Source organism: Vidua macroura, chromosome 21 (assembly GCF_024509145.1).
Source record: "Vidua macroura isolate BioBank_ID:100142 chromosome 21, ASM2450914v1, whole genome shotgun sequence".
NCBI classification, from domain to species: domain Eukaryota; kingdom Metazoa; phylum Chordata; class Aves; order Passeriformes; family Viduidae; genus Vidua; species Vidua macroura.
In genome coordinates, this window is record NC_071591.1 from 11,236,095 (window position 1) to 11,242,192 (window position 6,098).

Sequence of the window (6,098 nt, forward strand, 5' to 3'; positions counted from 1 at the left end):
TCCCTCTCTCCTGGCCTGCGGGTACTGGCAATGACACACACAGCTCTGGTGTGGTGACACCCAACATATCACCACCCCTCTCTGGGGAGGGCACAGGGCATCTGTTGGAGGCTGGTGGCAGCCCAGTGTGTCTCACCAACCAGCATTGCCACCTCTGTGAGGAGAGACCAGAGCAGCTGCACCAAACCTCAGCAGAGCACTGGGGTAAAGAAATGCTGATGTTGGAGACTGGGGCACCTTCCTACATGACACTGACTATCGAAGGGTGCTGATAGGTGATTTAGCAGTTGATTAAGCACTGTGATGGCTTCGGCAGCAGGTAGGTGTTCACATATAAATCTTGATGCTGCAGAGGACACATGGTGACTTACAGCCACAAGGTTGTCTCCTGATGACCATGTCCAAGCAGATGCTATGAACCTCTGTTGCCACATCTTCCCAGGGGAAAGCAAGGTCTGGTGGGGAACCAGCCAGAGGTCTGTGGACTCAGTGTGTGCGTGCTGCTGCCTGGCACATTGAACAGCCAGCACTGCCACTGGCTCATGCAGTGCTGCATCCAGAATGGGTATGTTCCTGGCCAGTGCAGGTCACCACCTGGCACAGTCGGTTCGGCCAGGAGCTGTGCCAACAACAGTCCAGGTGCCAAGTCCTGCTACTTCCTGTCACTGAACAATTAAGCACAATTGGTGTTAACTCTTCTGTCAGTCTCAAAGCTAGCAGGGAATTACTTCCACTGGGCTACCAAAGTGTCAATCCGGAAATGCATCTGTCTCCAAGGAGACCCCTCAGCAGAGGCTAAAAATAGTGAGGAGAGCACGGTGGGAGAGTTTTCCCTTTGGAAAGGGATATCTTGTTCGATCTTCCCAGCTCTGCAATGGCATTGTGTTTTCCATCTTTCTGCTCTGTTTGCCTTGCTGAGGGCCAGGCACTTGCCATAAAGTGTTTTTTCTCACTTCCAGACTCTTTTTTCTCCCGTAAGGTCAGCATGCAGGAAGTCTGGTAGATGCCCAGTGGCTCAGAGGCTGTCACAAGGGCTGGGAGAAGAAAAGCTGGTGAGCTGTTGAAATAAGCTGTCCAGAGAATGGTGGGTTGTTTGCTCACCTCAGTCCACAGAGCAAGAACTGGTATTAGCAGGAAATAGAAGTCACTGCGTCCTCTCTCACCATGCCACCTCTCCTGCAGTCTTAGCACAGAAAGTTTAAATAGAGGGAATCACCTGGGGCTTAAATGAAAGTCCAGTAGATGCTGCAAGGCTTCCAGTCAGAATCCATCTAGCAATCCCTCTGTCCTATCACAAACTCCATTCTCCTGCTGCTGACAAGGCCAGGAGTGGACAAGGGCAACAGCAGTCACAGTGGTGCCACAGCCAGAAATTCATCAGCCTGTCACCTTGTTCAGGGACTTACTGTAAAACCATATTTCTTTGGGGAACATACTGGTGGTCTGTGGAAAAGCCAGTATCCACAAAGTAGACAGAAGAGTCCTTCAACTTTATTCAAATAAAGGGAGAGAGTCCACTGGGCCATACCCCTGTGGGATCTCTCTCGAAGTTTCACAGGACACAGCTTCCTTTTCTCCTTAAACCCCCAGCCACATTTTGCCCTCTTCCTTTCACCATTGGCTGAGTTACTAGGAAGGTACAGTCTTCCGGAACTGCCTACCACATATTCTACACTTGAACATGTATTGACATTTCCCCCCAAAGTTAAGAAGTTCGGGGTTTGTTCTGCAGATCCACCAGAAGTTCAGACTGTCTGGGTTCTGCAACAGACTTTGTGTGGACCCATTTCTCCTATTATCCTGAAATTCAGAAGCTCAGACTGTCTGGTCAAACTGTTTGGGTTCTGTAACAAATTTGTTCGGCTTGATGTTTGTAGATTAAGACCCATTTCAAAGATATTAGCACCCATTTCTCTTAAAGACCCTCACCAATCAATTCATTTGTAAAGACATTAGCACACGCCTGCCTTTCCTATCAGTGGGTATTTACATGTTGAAGCCTGGAGCAAGGTCCTAAACACAACCACCTCTGCCTCTCTCCTGGTGAGATACCGCACCCTGACTGTCAGTGAGCTGGAGCTTTTTTCTTGCTGAATTTCCTGTTCTACTTGCATGTTTGTGTTTTGTTTGGCCCAAGCATCCCTCCCTCCTGTTCACTGGGGTTCTTCTGCCTGGTATAACTAATCCAAACTGTCACCATTTTTATTGCTTGGCAGAAGAAAAGACATACACACAGAGTGCCATGGGCTGTAGAACCAGCCGAGGGGATGGTGTGTAGCTAGACTAACCTGTTCTGTGGATGTCTGGATTTGGGGAATGGGAGCACATTTGCCAGCAGCAGCATGATTTGCTTTGGTTCTTCTAGAATCCTATGGGTATGTGTGAAAAATGCATCTGAAATGATTGGCTCTTTGCAAATATTAAATTGAATACTATATGTGTTATTTTGGAAAGTTATTTTGTAGTACTGTATTAATCCTTTTGAAGTAGTGTGATAGATATAGTTTTAGGTTATAACATAATGTTATGATAGAAACTATGCCATGTAAGATATTTTTAATTAACTCAAGAAAAGGATGAGATAATCAAGAAATTCTTTGCACAGAGATAACAGCAACAAGACACCTGAGAGTTACTGCCTCTTTATCAGAAAAAACAAGCATCCTTCCACCTCCTCTCCATTTTAAGGAGCCACCAAGATTAAAGGGAAGAAGTTAACCATAACTAGAGAACACCCTTTGTTTGAAAAGCAATTATGCATCATGTATGAGATATGCAACAGGCTATTGCTTTTAAGGGTTAATCCTTTGTTAGTGAGCCATGCTTTCAAGAGGAAAGCATCTGAACATTCGTAATTCTTTGTTTTTTATTGTCCTTTATTGTCCTAACTGTAATGATCCAAATTCTTACTGCTCTAATTTTTATTACTATTTTTAATAACTATTTTATTACTATTAAACTTTTAAAATTTAAAAACAAGTGATTAGCATTTTTCACAGTATGAGATCCAACGGCTCTGAGGTGGGATTCCCTCAAGGTAAGGCAGCAAGTTCTGCAGGAAAAGGCAGGGCTTGATTTACAAGTTGGATCTGACAGAGCCTTTTCTGATGGATAAGGGTTGGTGGTTATGTAGGCACCATGTGTGTCGAAAGACCTGCACTCATTTGCACGCTGGGCAGGCAGGGCATGCAACCACATCAGGGAGAGATGTCATGTAAAGGGGAGCACAGCAAGGAGGTTTCAAAACTCCAAGGCTCTTCTAAACAGGAGCTGTGTCAAGTCACATAAAATAAGAAACAGAATGTGAAACAGAAGCTTTGACAAATGTCAGGGATTCTCCCTGACCTGATGGTCATATCTGAATGAGGTCTAGCTTCCCTGAGTGAAATCACATGCAGGGAGGTGGCTGTGTCTGAGCTGCTGTCTGTCTTCTCATGTTCTCCTACCCAGCTGGGCTCTGACTGCAGGCAGGATGACTACTGTGAGTAAGGGGCAATCACAGCCTACAGGTGAGGATTTTTCTATGCTCATGAGCACAAAGTTCAAACAAAGTTGTTATTTGGCATTTTAGTTTGATTTGTAGTGTCCTGCTCTTTACTTCTCAGTTCATGGCTCCTGGTTCCTGCAGATTTGGTTATTCCTTCACCATTCCTTCATCTTTCATAACTTTTTTATTTGTCCTTGAATTTGTCCTGTACTACTTCAGTGATTCCGTGCATTTTTAACTCTTATCCTTCTCATTGGTACTTTATTTCAAAAATGGGGAACTGGATTTGTGAGCAGGTGGCCTGAGTCTGCACCATGTCTGAGGTACAGCTGGGCCTATCCAACTCCTGCTGCATTGAGAGAATCCTGAGACCCTGCAATGTTTCCAAGTGTGAGTGTAAGATGGGACATTGGGACCTCCTGGCACAGGTTACACCAGGACCTGGCAATCCCATCAGACATACCTCATGCCAGCCACAGGACCACAGCCACTGTAGAGCAGAAGTTCGGCCACAGGGCCCAATTTTCAAGAAAGGAAAGGAGTACCCCAGAAACTAAAGGCCTGACAGTGTCACTTCAGTGCCTAGTAAAGTTATGAAGAAGATTATTCTGGGAGTTATTGAAAAACACCCAAAAGACAACACAGTCACTGGTCACAGCCAGCAAGGCTTCATGAAATTGTTTATCAAACCTGATTTCCTTTTATGGCAAGGTAGCTCACCTGGTTGATCAAGGAAAGACAGTTGATGTGTGGGAATCCTTAAAATCAGAAGGTTTTGGGCAAGTTGCAAAAGGCAGGCCTCAGAGACAGCAGAACTGTGATTAGAGCTAAGCAGTAGCCATAAGATTTGTCAGCAGAAAAATTATACAAGAAGTAGAAAGTAAGGACAAATAGAACAATGGTCAGTGTATTAACACTTGGCTAGAATAACTCCCTAAGTTATAGAAAAGTATATCTAGTGAGATATTAGGAAGTTCTAAGCTAATAATAGAGCTCTGTACATTGTATCTTAAGGCTTACAAGCAGGTATTGTATTCTAAATTAGCGAGCATTGTTTTAACCAAAGGTACATGTGCTTATAGTGGTTAGACAGAACTACTGTCAGTATGCTTTTGCTTTGTGTGATTGGTCAAAAAGCTTTTAAAGTAAGTTGTAACATTAAGTTCTTTGTCTGCTGCCGGGGATGTAAGCTGCTGGCATCTTCCCATTGTCATAACCATGTAATGAGACTGATGCTTGAAAATGAACAGCTCGAGCCGCGTTCCTCAGCAGTCCCATCCCGTTTGTGATTTGTACATAGTCCCCTGGCTGGCGATAGATGTAATCTTTTTGGATTTCAGTAAAGTTTTTGATACTGTCTCTCATAGTATCCTTCCAGATAAAATGTCCAGCATTCAGCTGGGTAAACATGGCATGTGATGGGTGAGCAACTGGCTCATGGGTTGGGCACAAAGGGTGACAGTGACTGGGGTGACATTAGGCTAGAACCAGTCACTAGTGGAGTCCTGCTAGAACCAGTCACTAGTGGAGTCCTGCAGGGCTCCATCATTGGCCCTGTGCTCTTCAACATCTTTATTAATGACTTGGACACAGGACTGGAAGGGAAACTGAGCAACTTTGTAGATGATACAAAACTGGGAGGACCTGTTGACTCCCTCGAAGGGAGGGAGGCTCTGCAGGGAGACCTGGACAATTTAGAGAACTTGGTAATTACCAACGATATGAAGTTCAACAAGGGAAAATGCCAGATTCTGCACTTGGGATGGGGCAACCCTGGATATACAAACAGACTGGGGAATGAGATGCTGGAGAGCAGCATCACAGGAGGGGACTTGGGGGTCCTGGTTGAAAGAAGGTTGAATGTGAGTCAGCAGTGCCCTGGAGCCAGGAGGGACATTTGTGCCTTGGGGGCATCAGGCCCAGCACCATGGGCTGGTCAAGGGAGGGGAGTGTCCCACTCTGCTCTGGGCTGGGGTGGCCTCACCTCGAACCCTGATAGCAGTTTTGGGCACTACAAAATAAGAAAGACACTAGGCCATTAGAGATTGTCCAAAGGAGGGCAACAAAGATCTTGAGGGGAAGCTGTATAAGAAGTGGCTGAGACTTGTTCTGATCAGCCTGGAGAAAAGGAGACTGAGGGTCAGAGTGACAGTCGACAACCTCCTCCTGAGGGGAAGAGAAGGGACAGACACTGATGGCTTCTCTGTGATGACCAGGGACAGGACCTGAGGGAATGGCCTGAAGTTGTGTCAGGGGAGATTCAGCTTGGATATTGGAAAAAGGTTCTTCCCCAGACGGTGGTTGTGCACTGGAACAGGCTCCCCAGAGAACTGGTCACAGCACCAAGCCTGACAGAGCTCAAGGAGTGTCTGGACAACACCCCCAGGCACATGGTGTGACCTTGGGGATGGTGCTGTACGGGGCCAGGAGTTGGACTCGATGATCCTTGAGGGTCACTTCCAACTCAGACTATTCTGTGATTCCATGGGGGAAGCGCTGCGCTGGACGCAGTTCCTGCGGGGCCCGGAGTGGAGCGAGCCGAGGAGCGCCTCCCGAACCCTCTGACCGAGAAGGCGCCGCAGCACCGAGACCGCGTGACCTACAAGCGGCG